Here is an 18,323-nt window from a genome sequence, read left to right as displayed (position 1 = left end):
AAATACTTAATTTCTTTTCATTAGATTATAATCACCGAGTCGAAAATTAGTTAGCGTGCATTAAAAGAAAGTCAGACATTCAGTAGAATATTTTCCAGAAAATCACCAGGCAATCACATTGATATTTAAATGAAATTTTCAATATTTATATCGCCATATTTTGGTTCTGTTAATTTCTTTACTTTTCAACTGGACGCAGTGGTAGACAAAGATTCATTTAAATCTAAATTCAGCACATGTATTGATATTGATTTATCTGTGTAGAGCACATACATCTTCTGATCTTACGTATGCCACACATTCCTGCCCGCCCACAATGAATAAACTTTTGCAATTTCAAATAATCGCAGGCGCCATAATGAGGCCTTCGGGCACACGCACACAGGGTGAGCGAAAAACCACCCTGGTCCAAAACCCAGGGCAAAACCCAGTCCCCGTGGAGGGGCGCGGGCCCTAAACAAAGCCAATGCAGACCCGGGCATACCAAAGAAAAGAAAAACTTTCTTATTGCCAAAACTGCCAAACTCAGACCCGAAACTGAAACCAAAACCGAACCCAGGCCCCAATCCCCAATCCCCCACACCCGCATTCGCATCCGCTCCCCTCGCTGGTCTGTGGCGGCGGTGGCAAAGTCGACAGCGGCAGCCAAGACGACGCGGCGATAGCATGAGGGATTACAGCGCGTGATTTATATGGGATTCCGAAGAAATATGGGCGAAATGTGTCGGCAATTTTTATTGGACATTTTAAAAAGCGAGTAAGATGTTCTACGCGCGCTCTCCACACACATACCCCAACCTGCCCCCTACCTAGTGCCTGTCACTGCCACCCTGCTTCTAATGTTGCTCTGTTTGCTGTTGTTGCTCTTTTTGTTGTTGTTGGTGGCATGGACGCTGCTGCGGCTCCTGGGAATAAGAAATAAGGAACTGCGGCAAGAAAGTTGCTGCCTGGCCCTGGCCCAGGCTCAGGCCACATATTTTCCGCTGGTGCTCGAGCAGCTGCTGCCACAGCATTTTCCCACTTGATTTTCCGTGCGTAGTTAGTAAGGAAGTCGCGTTCGCGTCCATTCGTTCGCAGCCTCTAACGAGCGCCGGCGAATATTTATGATCGCCCTCTTACCGCCCTCCCTCCCTGACTCCATTCGGTGCTGGCGAGGCAGCAGGCAGTAGCCAACAGGCGGCAGGCAGCGGTCGCTAGTAAAAGTTTTGCCCAACTTTGCCATTTTCAGCGGTTTTGCATTAATTTAAATTTCGAATGCAAATGAGCCAATTTCACTGAGTGCCACGTTTTGGTCTAAAGATGCTGCTGCCACGGTTGCACCCCCATCAACCCCATCAAAATGCGGCCAATTCCCGGCTTGACAAATTGCCCCAAAGTCCGCGATCCATGCTGCCAACTTCTCACTCATCTTCTACTCTTCTCTCTGTGCTACACGAATTTTTGTGTGAATTGTGACGCGCAGCAAGTGGCGTCAAAATGATTTAGTTTGGCCCTGGCAGTGCAATTGTTAATGCGCCACTTAATTTAATCGCCTCCAGTCTGCAGCACCCTCCTCCCCAAGCACGCACACCCACACACGCCCACACACACTCACATGGGCGGGATTACATGTACTTTTTGAATTTTGTCGCGCGTTTTTTTTTGTCCGTTGCAAATTTGCAACTCGTGGCACGTTGTAATGGAAATTAATTAGGCAACTTCAACCGTCATCAGAGGCGGCCGACGTCGACGGCGGCGGCAGCGGCACTTTTATTTACCACTCGCGGCAGCTTTTTATCATTTTTAATTTAGTAGGTGTCCCACCTTGGGCATATTTTGTAATTTATATCGTCAACGCGTTAATTAACGAGCTCAATTGAAGTTAGCTTGGCATGATTTCAGATTACTTTCAATTTTATTTCCTTACAGGGTATAAAATCTTTTTTTTTTCCATCTTAATTTGGATTCACTTTCATTTTGTAGATTCGCATTGAGCTTATTAAACGAACAAATGTGGAAGCTTATAAGAATTAAATACTAGGGAGTATTAAGCAGCTTTCTCCAGTACAGTTCTTTCTTTTGGTTTTACAAATTTATAATAATATAATTTACATAGATTTCTTAAAACGGCATTTGAGTCAATTGCATGAAACTCAAAGACGAAGATCGAAACTTTGCCACGAATGGTGGATTTTGCGAAAAGTGTGAAACATCTGTCACAAGGCCCCCGAGTAAGATAGAGATATACAATCGTTTTAAAAAAAAAACTGCCCACACATAAAGTAAATGTCCAGGCTACCTTGGGCTGTGGGCTGATCATCAATCATCAATAAAAAGGATCAATTATTGGTGGATTTATTAGCTTAAAGCTTAGATACTAAAGCATTTACGCTCATGAACTACACTAATATTATGGTTGTTGATATTTATCTTGTATGCTTTGACCAAAATTTTCTCCCACTTGCAGGTGTAATTAGCTTTAGTAATAGTTTCAAGGCTCTCGCTGTTGGCTGTGCGTTAATCACCAATCAGCCAGTCAGTGAGCCAAATAAGCAAATGTAAATTCCTTAAATTTGTTTGATCTTTACCTATGGGCAATTATGGGCACGAAGTCTTCAAATATTTTTCCCATCGATGGATACAGCAGGCAAAATTATCGAGTAGTGTAAAAAAAGACAAGCTAAACATGTTGTGTCCTTCAATTTAAGAAACAGCTTGCCGAAGGACAGTCTTACAAATACTTATACCATTAAATTGGACAGGTGAAACATTGGGAAAGCAATGACAACAATCAATGACCTTGACCTTTATTGCAAATAGCGAGGCCCATTGTCAGTCGCCTTCCATTCTGCAATAGAAATTATAGACATTACGCGTTATTAGGTCACAGACAACGCACTTTTACTTTCGGCCAGTTCGCACAGGTAGCTACATTAATTCGGCCATAAAACAATGTACACCTACCAAACCGGAAAGGACGGAATGTGTCATACGAGATTTTGAAAGTTCGATTTGTTGCGGGGCAATAAAACAGATTTTCGTCAAGCCATGGCCGACAGTACGGTGAGGTCATGCCAAAGATATTCATTACAAGAGCAAATGAGTCGAGGACGGGCAACAAGAAGGGAGAGGGCTGCGATGCGGGAGAGTGCGATGCCAACAATTCGATAAGATAAGTGGACGTTGCCAACTAAAATGTGATAAATCTCGGCGCTAAGGATGCCTGTTAAAAAGCAAAGGAAATCAGAAGAAAGCAGAAGACGACAAGTGAAAGAGTTGTCGCTGGCTAGCAACGGGTAGGTGCGACCGGGGTCAGCGAAGAGGTCCAAAAATACACTTGACATACGAGTATCGAGGACCAGTACGAGTGCGCGTGTGTGCCACACAGCACTTGCCCCAAACACTCGCCTCAGTGCGCTGATTTATTTGCCCGTTTTGCAGCAGATTTCTTGACGCAGTATTCGTATAAGCAGACGGCAGGCGGCAAACAAGATGAATGGCACGAATGGCGACCGGGCGGCTCTTGGCCGTCGTTGGCGTCTCTTATTTGTACAAAAAAAAATTTTAAATAAAAACCAGCTATCCAAGTTTGCTGCTTCAATTTCTAATAGTCGTGCATAAGCTTACGTGCATATTCAGTTCATAATTATGTTGATGATGGACTTTGCAATACCCATTATAAGACTTTTTAATAACCTACTGACTGCCCGCAAGTACTAAGAATTACCATACAGCTTTAATAAAATCTTGAATCCACTTAATTAACAAATTTTTGGATTACCGTACTCAAATTCCTTCGAGTTAAGATAAATATTTTTTTTTTGTACTGGTTTTGTTATGGCTTTTTGTATTGTCCTCCTGTCAGTCTGTTTGTATGAAAATAATTCTTTCACCAGTATTGAGGCTAGAAGCTTTGAATATAAGTACACCCGTATATTCCATTTTATTTATATATAGTTTGCTATTTTGTTTATTATGAATAACGTTTTAGTTAAGCGATTACAAAATAGTATAAGAAAAAGGTTATGGTATCCAGACTGAGGTACCGATGCGGGCAATTATTAGCCACAGAGCCTCGTTCTGGATTATTTGGATACGTATCCGGTTCGGCATATGCCGCTCAGGTGATGTATTAGGGTTGTTTGCGGTCACTTGGTTCCTAATTTAAGAAGCGTAATAAGCTGGGCTTTATCATATGGCTTAATCAATTTGAGAAAGTACAGACTGAACGCTTTTTGAAATTGTGTACAGGGTATTCAAACAGCCTCACATTAACGGAAAGGTGTGTGTGCTTATTATAAGTATTATGTGCGCATTTCCACCCCCATTGGACTACAATCGAGTGGCGGCAAGAACAAGGAACCGAGGAGCGACGCCATGGAAACCCTTAATACCCACCATAGATCAACCATTTTGGTCGTAAATTACATTTGAAATCTCTAATTTGTTTTGCTCCAAAGGTGAAATCCTTTCTCGAAATCCCTTTAACTGACTTTTTACTTGTCGCTTTTGTTGTTGATTTTCGAAGCGAAGCGAAGCGAAGCGAATGAAAGATTAAATATAAATAGAGTGTGTTTTGATCTGAAATAGAATCGATGCATGATAATGTTTTGGAAAGATTTTTTACTGCTGTTTTCTTATTCGGATTTAATTTGCAATTCAGTGTCAAATGATGAAAAACATCTTCATTTTTCTGTGAATGCGCCACCGAATTCAATTGGTATTCGGGGCACGTTGAATGCAACGAATTAAAAGACAATATTATCAATTACTTTATTAGCATGAAAAAAGGAATTGCCATGGCCCCAACCGACCAACGTGGCTGATGACGCGGATTCTTGTGCATGCAGAAATGAAAAATTCCAAACTAAAAGCAAAACCCGCCGACTTGGCATAATTCACGGTGCTACTGCGACGCTTCGTGTCTGGCATTTTACATACGGGTACCACGCACCCGGTACCTCCCCGCCAGCTGTGGGGCCAGGCCTTGCATAACTAAAGAAGCGGACATGCTAAGGATCGGTGGACATATATATCAGTATCAGTACGAGTGGTGAGACGAACAATGCGATCGTGAGTTATGAGTTGTCACCTGTCTGTCGGGGCTGTCAAATTGAAAGTGGATTGAACTGCACCGCAGAGCATGCGCGCTGACTAATCGCAATCGTAATCACATCGATTGCCGATAAGCATATCAATTAGCGTCAATCGATGCAGCTTTTAGCCCATGGCCCAGCACCCGTGTAAGTGCGAGTGAGTAACTCGTGTTCCAATCGGCCATATCGCGATCGGTTGGATCGTTGGCAATGCGAGTGTGTTGTAGTTTCTCGAGTTCTTGCTTTTAATGAAAATTAATTGCGCCACCAAAGTCGTGTGTTTTGGTCGCATTTAATTGCATTTTACAGTCGTCGCGCTGGCCAACGACTAAAAAGTCGGGCTAAGACGATGCCAGACAGCAGCGGCTCGCACCTTCCTACGGGTCGACGGCCAATTTATCAAAATGCGAAGAATGTTGCTGCTCTGCCCCCATGCACAAAGCCACACATACACATGCACACACAAATATATACAGATGTGTGTAAAAACAAGCGCATGATTAATTTCTGACAAATGTGCGACACAAAAGAGATGTGACACACCTCGGTCCCCAACACTGGACCACAAGATGGCCGCACTGGCCGGCCTTCCACTTGCTGGTCTTGCCGCTCTTGCCGGTCTTCCCGGCATTTTGATCGCTTCTACGAACATCCACACTCTGTGTGACAAACTGGTAACCGTTGCGTCTCCATCGTGCGCGTCCGCTTGGACCTTGCCGTGTGGCATCAGGTTCCAGAGACTGCACACGCGCTCAAAATGATCGATTGCAGCTGGTCGCCAGAGACCGTGTGGCTTTTTGGCCCCGTGGCGAAGGTTCAAGCTCCATATGAACACAACATATATCATTGGGTTATCAACTAGAGAACTTCTGCGTTAATTCGTACGCATTTTTTATTTCATGCAAAGCAAACAGCTGAAAAATGGCACTCACATATGTATATACTTATATATATATATATACATGCTAACTAAAATAAGTGATAAGCTTGGAAATATGTTGAATTACAATAACTAAACAAGTAAGAGGTTCTAGTCGGGAGCTCCCGACTAGGGGATACCCTGAACCCTCCTCTTCCAACATCAAATGCATAAATATATTCAATTTTAGAAGCTATATGTCTTGGACAGGGATCGACATCGATTTTTATCGATTGCTTGGAAACGGTGTAAGTTGTCGATTATCGGAAAAACTCGATCTGCGCAAGCACTAGGAGCACCTACATCTAAAATTTCAAGTCTATAGCTCTTATATGTTCTGAGATCCTTGGTTCAGGGTATAAAAAATAAATCGATTTAAGATACTGACATAGCGCTTATTTAAAGTTCTGACCAACTACTTGCACTCAATGTTAAGCCCTTAACGAAATTTAAAATATTATTTGCTAATTCAGAGCCAAAAAGAGGAGGTCTGCAAATGCACCATCTTTCATTCGTTGTCCACTAAACGAGACAATAAAGATAAGCCGAAAATGGACCATATTAAAAAACATTTTCGAGGTGGGAGCGCAACAAGCGGTCACAAGTGCCTCAGCAATTGTCCTGCTTTAAAAAAAACACACATGCAAGAAAAAAAAAATTCAAAAATAAAATTTGCGCTGCTAAAAAAAGGAGGAAAGACAATCATGTTCAGCTGAGTGTGTGGGTGTGCGAATGTGTGGGTATGTGTTGGTGTGTGTGGGTGAATGTGTGTGTGTAAGTGTGTGTTGTAACAAGGGCTAGTGGCCGGTTGTGCGGTCAAACCCCGGTGGACGCTGGCCCTAACCTTTTACCGCTTAATTGTGCAACATTTGCTGGCCGGCAATTATTTGATAAGCGCCTCACATTTGAACAGCAGCAAATAAATTGTCTTGCCGCAAAATAAATTAAAAGAATACTGGCAAATGTTTAACTTTGGACTCGTACCGCAGCTTAAACTTGAGTTGCCAGCGATATTGTGGACTGCACTTTCGGGTCTCCCACAAGGCCAGACTTAGCTCTAAGAAAATTCAGCTGCCCGAGTACATAAATTCAACTGTGCTCGCATTAAACTACAAAACAATTCAAAAAATGTTTTATGTACTAAATTAATGAATGTGCGTCTGCAACGGCAACCCAGTTTTGGCCTGGGCTGGGAATTGCCTAGAGGTCCTGTTGTTTGTCTCTGCCTAAACCATGGTTAGACCACATCTTCCTTCAGTGTCTACGTGTGTTTATAACAAATGTGTATAATGGCTAAAATGTTTTTCTTTTTATTTCCGGGAAAATTCGCTTATAAAATAGCTAACTAAAATATTGATTTAAGTCAGGTACAAAGTAAATCAGCCCAAAACGGGATAAATCGGAGATAAAAATACTTTCAAAAAGGGTCAATATTTAGGTTAAACCCTGCTCTATTAAAATTTACTTCTATAAATAATTATATGTTTCTATTTAAGCATAAGTGCATGTTAATGTTGAAAAAATCAAAATACACAAGAAAATATATATACAAAAACGACTATCAAATAAAATATTTATTAGAAATATAATAAAATACAACGCAAAAGTTTTGAATAGAAACCAAGGACCTCCGATACAATTGGTCACAGCTTAAATAAAATAGCACACAAATGAAGCTATATAGTTAGCTAAACTAGTCTTTTCTGCAGTATCAAGGGCATACAAGGAAATGAGTTTAGGGAAAAAATATACAAAGAAAGCCATCATTTTGCAAAGCCATTTCAAATTCAACCTGCTAAGACATCCACCAACCCCACTGACATTGTTCGTGGACCAACGCGATTTCTAATTTTAGCAAAATAAAAAAAGAAATAACAACAATCTCTCTAACAAGATCGTTAAAATGCAAGCTTCAGATTTAAGATTCTCAAAACAGCCTCATAAAATGTAAACATACAATATTGCGAAATACATTATTCGTTTTGTACTTGCAAACTTAAATCCAACTTAAGCCCGATACGAAGCAGAATAAATCGGAGCTGAAAATATTTCCAGAAAGGGTCCAGATTATCACCAAGTACAATCTCAAGGTACGCTCAAAGAGATGAAATTCAAAAAAAGGGGCTCGTTTGTCACTTGCTGAAAACGTTAAATAGCAAAAAAAAAAAAGTGAAGAGAAGCAGCAGCCAGCTAAATAAGTTCCTGCGAATCGATCAGCTAAGATTCAATAAAGTCTAACAGAATCAAATTTCAAAAATTTCAGTTAAATGTTCCCCAAAAAATGTGAATAATTTAATATATTTCGTTATCTAGCTGAGTGTTTTGCTCGAAATAGTATCAATTAAAAATTAATAATTAAATAAAAACAAAAAGACATTTCGTTATAAGTATATAAGAGAAAAAAGACACTTTGATCCGATTGCAGCGCCATTTTGTATGGCAATGAGAATCTGCCGAGCCGGGAGACTTTGCCTTGTGAGGGCCATCAATTAAATGCGGGCAGCATCCAACACCTTGGCGAAGGCTCAGTTTACGGGACGCTCGCCTTCCTGTGGAGACCGCGTGCACTGTTGGCCAATTAATCAAAATCGTCGCCGTGTGCAGTCGGAGTCAGTCAAACGAGAGCGGGCAAAGAAATGTCGTTAACTTAAGTGTCCAATTAATTAAATTCGCATTTAAGAGCCGCCAAGCTGCGAAAAGCCATTAAGATAGTTTGTCACACACTGGGAGAACGCAACACACGGCCGCCAGTGCCACTTCCCACCTCCCTTCCCCACAGCCCGTCCTGCTGCAGGAGCAACCGCACGTTCACCCTCCACTCGCCCGCAACATTTGCCTGGGCCAAAACTGAAAACTTTGCTCCTTGCGGTTCCTTTGGCTTTGGGTTCTCTCAGCCTCAGCCTCAGCTTGGAAACTTGCAGCTAGTGTGTGTTTTCTTATTTTTTATGGTGGGTTTTCTTTATATACTCTTACGATATCCCTCAGCTGCTGCTGCTGTTGCAGTTGCAGTTGTTCTCCTGGCCTGTTCCTTTTTGGCAATGTTCAAGTTTTATGGGCAAGTTTATAAATTTGAGCTGCTTGCTCATGCGGTTGTCTGCTTGTCGGTCTGTTTCGGTGCTCCATCGTCCTGACAGGGCGATTTCACACTCAACTTCTTCGTAATAAGATTAATTTCTCTTAATTTCGTATAGTGTGGATACTACTGCTAAAGCCCAAAGCCGTCATTTCAATTAGGCTTCAATTTAGGGATTGTTCCTCATACATTTTCTGTCTCTCTGCATCACGCATAAATTATATTGATTAGTAAACAAAGAAAATAAGACACCGAAACTAAAACGATAATAATCTTTGCCTTAAAGATGACTGACGCAAAAGCAGTAAAAAGGTACTAGAGCTTAAAATATTTTAGCATCGTTTCTACCATTTCATCAGCACTATCAACGAACAGTTGGAATCGATTAGTTAAGAACACAAACTACTTAGAGATGGCATGCGTTTGCATCCTTCTAAGAATGAGAGAATATTTACTTTATCTAGATTTTGGTCAAAATAGCATTACAGACATCATTCCTCCCCGTCTGCCTCTACGCAATCATCCCAGTTAGTCAAATTTACATCTTGATCAAATCCCACATCAAAAAGCTAGCCTCTTTCATATTCTCTAATTCCATTCGAATAGAAACTCATCTCTAAATGATATTGAATGGAAGCATTGAAAGGTGAATCAATTTATCGGCAGCAGTCATCCGCAATCCCAAAACTATTTGAAAAAGTAAATTGCAATCTGTTCAGTTTCAGGACGGGACAGCACCATTCAACACCGACTGAATTCACATTCAGAGTTGTGATTGTACATCGCGTTTATAAGTTATTATTCAAGCTTCGTATATCACACAAGTGATCCCCTCTATCAAATTCTCAAATTCTTTGCTGATCGTGTGGTGGTAAGTGCAGACCAAGCTGCCACTCTGTTTATACAAATAGCCACGCCTTAATGAAAAAATATGTTGTCGATACTGATATTTTGCTCAGAGCCGTCAATGTCATCTTCAAGAGGTTCTGCATCGTTTTGCCAAATGCACCAAAAATTGGATAATTCATTAATTTATTAATGGTACTTCACTTTACATAATCCTTATGGCTACTCCGGCATCACTCAGCCATGAGCCCGATCAATTATATGACCTTGTATTTGGACAGTCCGTTGAAAATATAATTGATCCCACTTGACATAGTGTGACGGAGTTTTACGACTGCAAGGTATACAATACAGTAAGCAATTATAAGACCACTTTCTTTAGCAGTTTCTAAGTGGATGTCCTGTAAAAGATTCAAGCTCCTCCAGCGATGTAATAGAACAGTATATAACACTGTTATCGTGCCCACCTGGAGGTATGGAATCCAGATTTGGGGAAAGGCCGTTAACCAAAAACGAACCTAAGCTCCCCAGAATAAGGGCCTTGTCCCATCACCTGGCTGAAAAGACGACAATATATTACTTTGCTGCAGTAGCAAAAACTAGCACATCCCTAACTTTTATTTAAACCTTGTATTATTGACAAGGAGTGGCTTCTAAATCTTGCCTACCTACTCTGTTATAGCCGATACTGAAGGGCGAATATTGGCATAACTAATAAATTATAAATGATAAGACAAAAACTTCAGAACTGAAATGCACTAAATATGCGCAAAAAGCGCGAGAGTTGTTGCGTATTACAAAAAAATAAACAGAATTTAAAACCAGGGTCAGGACGATAATTATATTGAGTTTTAATTAATTAATATTGTATGAAAAACAGAACCAATCAAAAGAAAATCATTAGTGTAAAGCATTGAAATATATAAAATCAATAAACAACAAGTAAGAGGTTCTAGTCGGGATAACTATAAACTCACATCACAATCAATTTTTTATTTGATAATATTTTGTATATAAACGTAGTAATAGATGACAGATAAACGTAGTAATAGATGAGAGATAAACTGTTGATTGCAACCTGCTGCTTTTGTTCTCGAATACCAAACACAGACCAAAAGTTCACTGTTCACTGCTTTGATACCTGCGCTACAAGTGAAGGAACACCTATTAAAAGTATTGCACGATTTTTAATGAAGGTCCCCAGCTCATTCTCTGAAACCTAATTTCCGTAATGAAGGTCGGGCTACACTTCAATTCTTCCTTAATTTTCCTAAAGATCAAATTGTATACATATGAACTTTCGCACGCTATTACAATAACATATTTAAAATCTGTATTAACTACATTTACTTTACAGTTTAGAAATGTCACAAATTAATCTAGGTTTGGCCCAAGTGCCAAAATGATAAATGACTTCTAATAGACGCGCTTATTCCTTAATGATTAATAAAGCAACTTTCAAGTTCAAATCCAACATAAAGCGCATATAGAGCTCGGGGAAGGACGCTAACTGCGAAAATGAAAACACAAAACACTCAAAAAACGACAGCGATGCGCTCAAAATACCACTCGAGTGAAAACTCAAGAGCTCGTAAATTTCGTCTGCGCTGCAAAAGTAAACGCCCATAAACAAAGCAATTTGCCCAGTGCCGCAGAATCAGTTCCTCAATGAAAGCCACGTGTAGCCATAAATTTGGTTGTGCTATGAACCAGTTCTCTGCGCGCTCCTCTAACAGGTTTCTCATTAGTCCAGTGCTGGAAAACGCCGGCTGCAACTTGGCTGCTAAATGTAGCGACATCTGCGCAAAATTATGCCAAAGTTGCAGAAAAACGCAAAATATTTTGCTTGTATTTTGGCAGTTTTTGAATTGCTAGCGGTTTTGTGTCGCTTCCCAACACGAAAAATGGGCGGAGACTGATTGGCCACCTCGCTCACACCACTGCTGTTACCCAGTTGAATTGCTTCCCTTTCTGTCTACCACAACAACGCAAGCATATGTTTGACAAAGAAACAGCTGCTCTCTTTCTCTCTCACGCTCTCAAAGAGAGTGCGCAGTGCTCATGCTGCCAGTGTATGTGTGTGTGCAGCAAGCAGAAGATGAAGATGCCAGCAATAAACCATTCCCGGCAGCTATAAAGCATTGCGAGTGAGAGAGCGCCATGCCGGCGAAACGTGTGCAAGCAGGATGCAGCTCGCAAGCTGAGAGAGGCAGCGACATCGTAAATTTGTGCGCGTGTGCGTGATTTATATCACACTACTGCTGCTCTGTCGCTCTGCCGCTGCGCCGCAGCGTCGCAGCCATCATGGCCGGGCAGAGCGCGGACTGCGACTGCGCTCGTAATTCTCCCGCTTAATGGTTTGTTTACATCATAAATAAATATGGCTGAGTTGCGAGAGCCGAGTCTGCGTGGTAGAGCAACGCAAAGTTTTGGCGCGCGTTCTTCGCTCAGACACGTTGTTCCTAAATTCGCAACAGTGACGTCAGAGGCCAGAAATTGAGCCAATACACACGAGATCATAAACCAGCATGAGAAGCGACAATTACAACTAATATTGACAGCAAGTCTTGCCTTATGGCTAATATGGATGAAAAACTATTTAAGAATGTCTTTTCCCAAAAAGGTAAATACTAATTGTGTTGCTGCTGTGATTTGTTAGAATAAACTCTAATTATTTGAATGGATCACTTAAAGGTGCGCAAATGACAACAATAAAATGTAAACACAATTTTCAGTTTTGAAAGTTAGATAAATTGAAAAGTGAATTCTTTAAGTTAAAATTCTTGTTTCACCAAGTTTTCGTCTGTTGCTCATTGACTGAGATTATTGCATTTGAAAAAATTGTCTGTTAAAATATATTTATACATTAAAATAATCGTTTCTACGAATTTCTGTACTTTTCTTCAATACATTAGTTTCTTGAATTAAAAAATATATTAGATTTTACATACTTATTAACATGTCACTAATTTTTGATCTAAGACCAAATTTAAGCTTCTAGAAATAATCATTTATTTATTTTTTTTCATCATTCAATAATTATATTTCAGTATTCGGCTAAACTGGTTTCCCTCCCCATCTACGGTTAGAGAAGTCAAAAATAATATAAATTTAATTGCAAAATAATAGAAAATGTTCAATTTACAGCTGGAGAATATTTCCTTTTCGTCTAAGATACAAACACGAATAATCGGTAAATTTTAAAAATGTTCTCTACTGTGTTCAGAAAAGTATTGTGTGTATCATCCAAAAATTAGTTTATTTTTATAAATAAGCGTTATAGCTCTTAAAATTTATACACATCTATGCGTTCAATTCAGCTGAAATGTAAAGAAACTTGGAGAAAATTCATTGAGAATGTTCAAGCTTTCCACAACTTTCAATTGTGGCTTTGTCCGATTTACGTATATGCAAACAAATCTGTGAGCCTGTGACACCTTTGTATTACTCCTGTGCAGCTTCATTATGTACCCAACATGCTTGTCATTTGCCGACGGGCCTGTAGCCGGCGGCGTCTGTGCGTGCAACATGATGAGACGCTATATATTAACCAATTGAGTGAACGGTGGATGGTGGGATGGGGGGATACGGGAGTTGGGTCATGGCCGTAGATGTTTGCCCATCTGAGGTGGCACAACCACTTGTGGCGCCTTACTAATTTCACTGCCCGAAAAATGGCACGCTCGATGGTCACACAATTACGGATGTAATAAAGTAATTTGCCGTAATTGCAATTGAGCCAAGGGGCGGCAGTTGCGACGCCCGCCCGCCAAGAATCTGCCACAGCGCAAAAGTTTGTCTCTGAATAAGGCCCCCACTCGCGTGCCGAGTCCTTCGCAGTCGCAGCAACCGCCACAAACACACCCCTTTCAGAAGTAGACGGCTTCGGTCTTTGTTTCAAAGTTCGAGCAGAGTTCGAGCTGCTACTGGCTCTCCTTTGGTCGTTTGATAATGTGTGACAATGTCTTGGGCACTTGCCGTGCACAGAGGGAGATTTTAATTTAGCCAGGAGATACCTGAGCAACCGGCAAGCGGGAAGTGAGAACAAGAACTCTGTTTGCCGACTTTGTTCTAATTTTGCATAGAAAACTACTTAATTATTACGCCCAGCCCGCCAGCTTGGGCCTGTGAGTGCTGTGTGTGTCCGTGTCCGTTTTATCCTTTCAACAGGCTTTGAGTTATGATGCCTTTATGACGCTTTTGTCTGTCTAGGCACAGGCAGTCGTCCCATCCCTTGTCCAATTCCAATCCTTTTGTGTGGTGTTCCCGGGTAATGAGCAAGTTAATTCTTATTATTATGGTTATTATGTGTGTAGCCAGAGTGCGGACTATCCGGCCAAGCGTTATTTGCCACTACTCACTCTTATGCGTATGCGTGGGCGAAGTACTCATAAACATGGCCCATCCTCAACAAGTGTTGAGCAATCGAAGCAAATAAACACAGAGCACATAAAATGAGCCTATAAAAACAAATGGTGGGGCATGTGGCTGCCAAGTGTCGACCCCCTTAGGATAAACAAACACCGCCTTCGAGCGCCCCTCAACACATATCGTGTGGCACCTCACAGGCTTCGCCAGAACTGGCCCATGGAAGCTGCCCCCGGGAGCCACTAGGTCTCCGGGCACCATGTTATGGCTATGTACTGTGGTGGAAGCTGGTAGCTTGGGCATGCTGCGAATATTTCCACATTTGTTTTTGTTTTTTTTTTTTCATGATTTTCAAACTCAGAACAAATAAACAAACTCTCCGAAGAACAATATTTGATGCTTTTCACGCTTTTCACTTTCAAACGGCACTAAAATCGTGTTTGGTTATTTGTTTTGAAAATAGCTGCTACATTTTTTAAATACATGAACTCTAGAAGCATTTAGGGGATAGTCAAACCATGCAGTCGTGATCTTATTTAAGTTAAGTTCGTGGAAATTGGATTGGACTCTATCAAAATGTGTTGTTTAGACCGAGTCAATCAATGTGTTTACCTAAGAGAGAGCATGATTGATTTTGTTGTAGTTAACGTTATTTATTTAAGTGCGCAGCTATCTATAAAAATAACATCGATTTCTTTTTCAAGAAAGTTTTTGAGCCGATGCCTCAGACTAAACGGGATATATCAATATAAAGGAGAAAAGGCTTGTGAGCTTTGAAAAATAAGGTTGATGCTTTCCTTAACACCGATTCTATCTTGAATACCTATTAATGGATTACTTTGCTTTTACCCCATATCATCAGCAATTTGTAATGGTTACTTTCCCTAATTCTAAGCGGAGGGTGGCCCTTGAGCCAATGTAATAATTATAAATCAATATGCATTCAATAATGGGCTCTTACAATTATTATCTGTAAATGTAAGCGAAACACACTTCAAGCAACAACAACAATTGAATTGATAGCTCACTCCGAAATAAAAATTCAAATAATTTTCAAGTGTTGCCAACTTAATTAAGTCACAAAATTTATGAGCTCCTTTTGGCTGGCATTGGTGTTGCCAACGACGTAGCATGCCCCAGTGGCATGTTGTTTATGGGCGGGCGCACGCACACACACACACGCTTGGATACTTTCAATATCAAATACAAATAAGCGCGGGAGCAAAGCAACTCAATTGACACGCGTCGACCCGCGCCACTTACGAAACGAAACATCTATGTGGATATCGACAGCCGTGGGCGCCCCAAACGCTACTCCAAACTCCGCAAATGAAGCCGTTCACATTCTTGGGCCCCGACTCGAGAATCTGAATCTGAATGTGAGTTCGAATCGAGGAAGCAGCGCCAAATGACGACAACGTCACGACGATCGATTTTAACGATTTGTTTTGATATTTTTACGATTATGGGGCATCGTTTGCACAACATAAATAGAACATAAAACTCCCATCACATTGGCGGGTCACAATTTCGGCTCGAGCTCCAGTTTCAATGCCCGCCAGCAATACCGACGGGGCTTTGATGCTGGGCAAGCTGCGAGTGTTGCGCTGGAGGGGCTCTGTTCAATTCAATTAATAATAAATTAGCTGCAAGTGGCAGAGCGAAGAAATCTCAATGAATATTTACATTTAACGATGTATGAATTGCACTTTGGTGGCTTTATTGGATTGACTTTTAATTGCCCACCGCGGCGCCGGATGCATGTTGCACTTCAAAGAGCATTAAGCAACTGTCTGGCTGCATTTCGTCCTGCTGTTTCGAGTTCCTTTTGCATCATCGTAAATCACAGGCGCCGCATGCATATGAGTCGAAAAAGAAATATGCCAAAAATTGCATTTAAGCGTATTTTTTTTTGTAAATATTTTTGGTGCTCTGTCCTTGTTGTTTTATGACGCGTTCGTCCTGCGTCCGCCTGCATATATGCAAGCTACGCACTCTACGGGAATTTTTCAAGTCCTCTGCTTTTGCCTGCCTCGTACTCAGCCCGGCGACATATCTGGAGCAAAAACATAATTTCGGTTCATTTTTTGTTGTTTGCCTGGCGAATATTTTGTCTGCTTTTATGATTTATGGCATATGGAACAGGATGCTTAGACAGCGGCAAGTGTGGCATGGAACACAGCACATGAGACACACTCGCAATGTGGCAAGGAAATGAATATTTGAATCAATACGTCAGGACATATGTTGCCAGTACCTGTTTCATCCATTGAGTATTCACTGAGGTTGTTAAAATAAACATTTTATTGTTGTTTAGATTTGTGAAAAAATGTTTTCAAAGACTACAGAATAACTTACATGAAAAAAAAAAACAAGGCCTACTATGCGTTGAATTTATGCTCATATCAAAAATATTAAACATATCTTATGAAACATTTCGCTATAAAGATATGGTTAAAATAATCTGTGCATATAGATGAAAATTATTAAACTGTTCAAGTATTGCTCTTTTCAGATATTTTCATAATATATTCTATTGGGCCAAGATGTCGGCACTTAAATTCCTTTATGCTGTTCAAGAATTCGAGCCGTTTTCATCAGATCCATGAAAATGCGTGCGGGTTTTTACAAATAAGACAAAAGTCACGTGCGGGGTGCCGAGTTTTGTGCATTTGTCATATTAAAATAGAACATGGATGCTCTAGCTTCGCTTGGCAGCATCTCCTGGCTCCCCTCGTCAGCAGACGGCCATATGCCAGAAGCCAAAACAAAATGGCGTCTGTCAGCTGCTTGGCATCCACATGTGGATGCAGCCGCCACTCTCACGTCTGTGAATCCGACTACGAATTCAAGTTCTGAGTGCTGCTGTTGATAGATACGCAGGCAACCCAATTTTCTCACAGGCCGTCGCTGTGGCGTGTCCTTTAGCAGAAGGAAATGTTTGCCTAAGCCTCAGATGTTGTTGCTGCCATTTTGAGCTGCCTTTTCGGCTGGCGTAGCAGCGTTCAATTGTGCACGCCTCTGCCCCCTCGCATCGGTAGTGCCACATACGGCTGCAGTTGCTGATAAGCCTGAATCGAGCACAAATCGATTGCCCCAGCGCTGCGTGTGCAACATGATAAATGTGCGTGTTATCCTCCTTTATAGCAGTTGTCAGTTGCAAATGAATTCCAGCAACAACAACAATTGCCGATACACATGCGCCACGTCTCGTTAGTGCCAGTCCCAATGCCAGACCCAAATCCCACTCAAATGGAACGTACGCTTGTTTCTGTGCCGTAAGCGACTCGTGCGGGGGTTTCAAGATAACACTCCATGTCAAACGAATCTAGCTTTAGAGAATTGATAAGATGTTTCCCAACGTATGATGTATTTAAATTATCTTCAATTGACAGAAAAGGAATTGCATAAAAGCGGGAATTTTTTCAAGTACTAATTGGTTGATATACAATTTCAAGTAACCAATTGCAGAAGAAACTCTTGTAAAGAGAGTTTTCACATAAGTTCATAGTTTTATTCTTTTAAGTATTGCATGCTTAGGCATGCTCGAGCATGATAATGCTCTTTTCATATAATATACATACCCTTCTTTGGTTTTTAACTTAAATCAAAGTTTTTAATTTGTTAATTTATTATTTTATTTAATGATTAACTGCGTTAGATGAAACCTATATTTTGTTGTGTCATGTTGTTGATTGGGTTCTCCTAAACGCAAGAGGATTGTTAAAAGCTTTTCGAAAATAATTTTTTTTTTTATAAATTTTCATATTTTGAATTTTAATGTTTCTTTTTGGGTGGCCCCCAATTGGTAGTTTTCGATAATCACACCCGATGTCAAAAAGCTTTTCAACAATGGAAAGCCAATAGATAACATTAATTTCCGTAAACATTAAATACATTAGTTTAGAAAATATTCATTTTGTTATAAGAACAATTATTTATATTTGCATCAAATAATTATTTCATTAAAATTTAGTTAAAGAAATTGCAAATCCATTTAAATAAATATAAATAAATAAATGGAAAAATATAAAGTTAGAGT

The 18,323-nt window shown here is 40.5% G+C and overlaps 2 long non-coding RNA genes across 2 annotated transcripts; one reads left to right on the top strand and one right to left on the bottom strand.

Moving 5' to 3' along the window:
• Window positions 1-12,282: 12,282 nt before the first annotated feature.
• On the top strand, window positions 12,283-13,232 carry LOC116651068 (uncharacterized). Its single transcript, XR_004304106.2, has 3 exons — window positions 12,283-12,536; window positions 12,964-12,997; window positions 13,061-13,232. It is a non-coding gene; the product is annotated as an uncharacterized lncRNA (long non-coding RNA).
• Window positions 13,233-13,245: 13 nt separating this feature from the next.
• Window positions 13,246-16,651, bottom strand: LOC26530353 (uncharacterized). Its single transcript, XR_001450044.3, has 3 exons — window positions 16,539-16,651; window positions 15,968-16,337; window positions 13,246-15,899 (listed from the first exon to the last, which is right to left on the bottom strand). It is a non-coding gene; the product is annotated as an uncharacterized lncRNA (long non-coding RNA).
• Window positions 16,652-18,323: the final 1,672 nt, after the last annotated feature.

The sequence above is a fragment of the Drosophila virilis genome, chromosome 2 (assembly GCF_030788295.1).
Source record: "Drosophila virilis strain 15010-1051.87 chromosome 2, Dvir_AGI_RSII-ME, whole genome shotgun sequence".
Lineage (NCBI taxonomy): Eukaryota > Metazoa > Arthropoda > Insecta > Diptera > Drosophilidae > Drosophila > Drosophila virilis.
The sequence above is the reverse complement of the archived record's forward strand: the minus strand, read 5'-3'. Positions and strand labels throughout refer to the sequence as shown.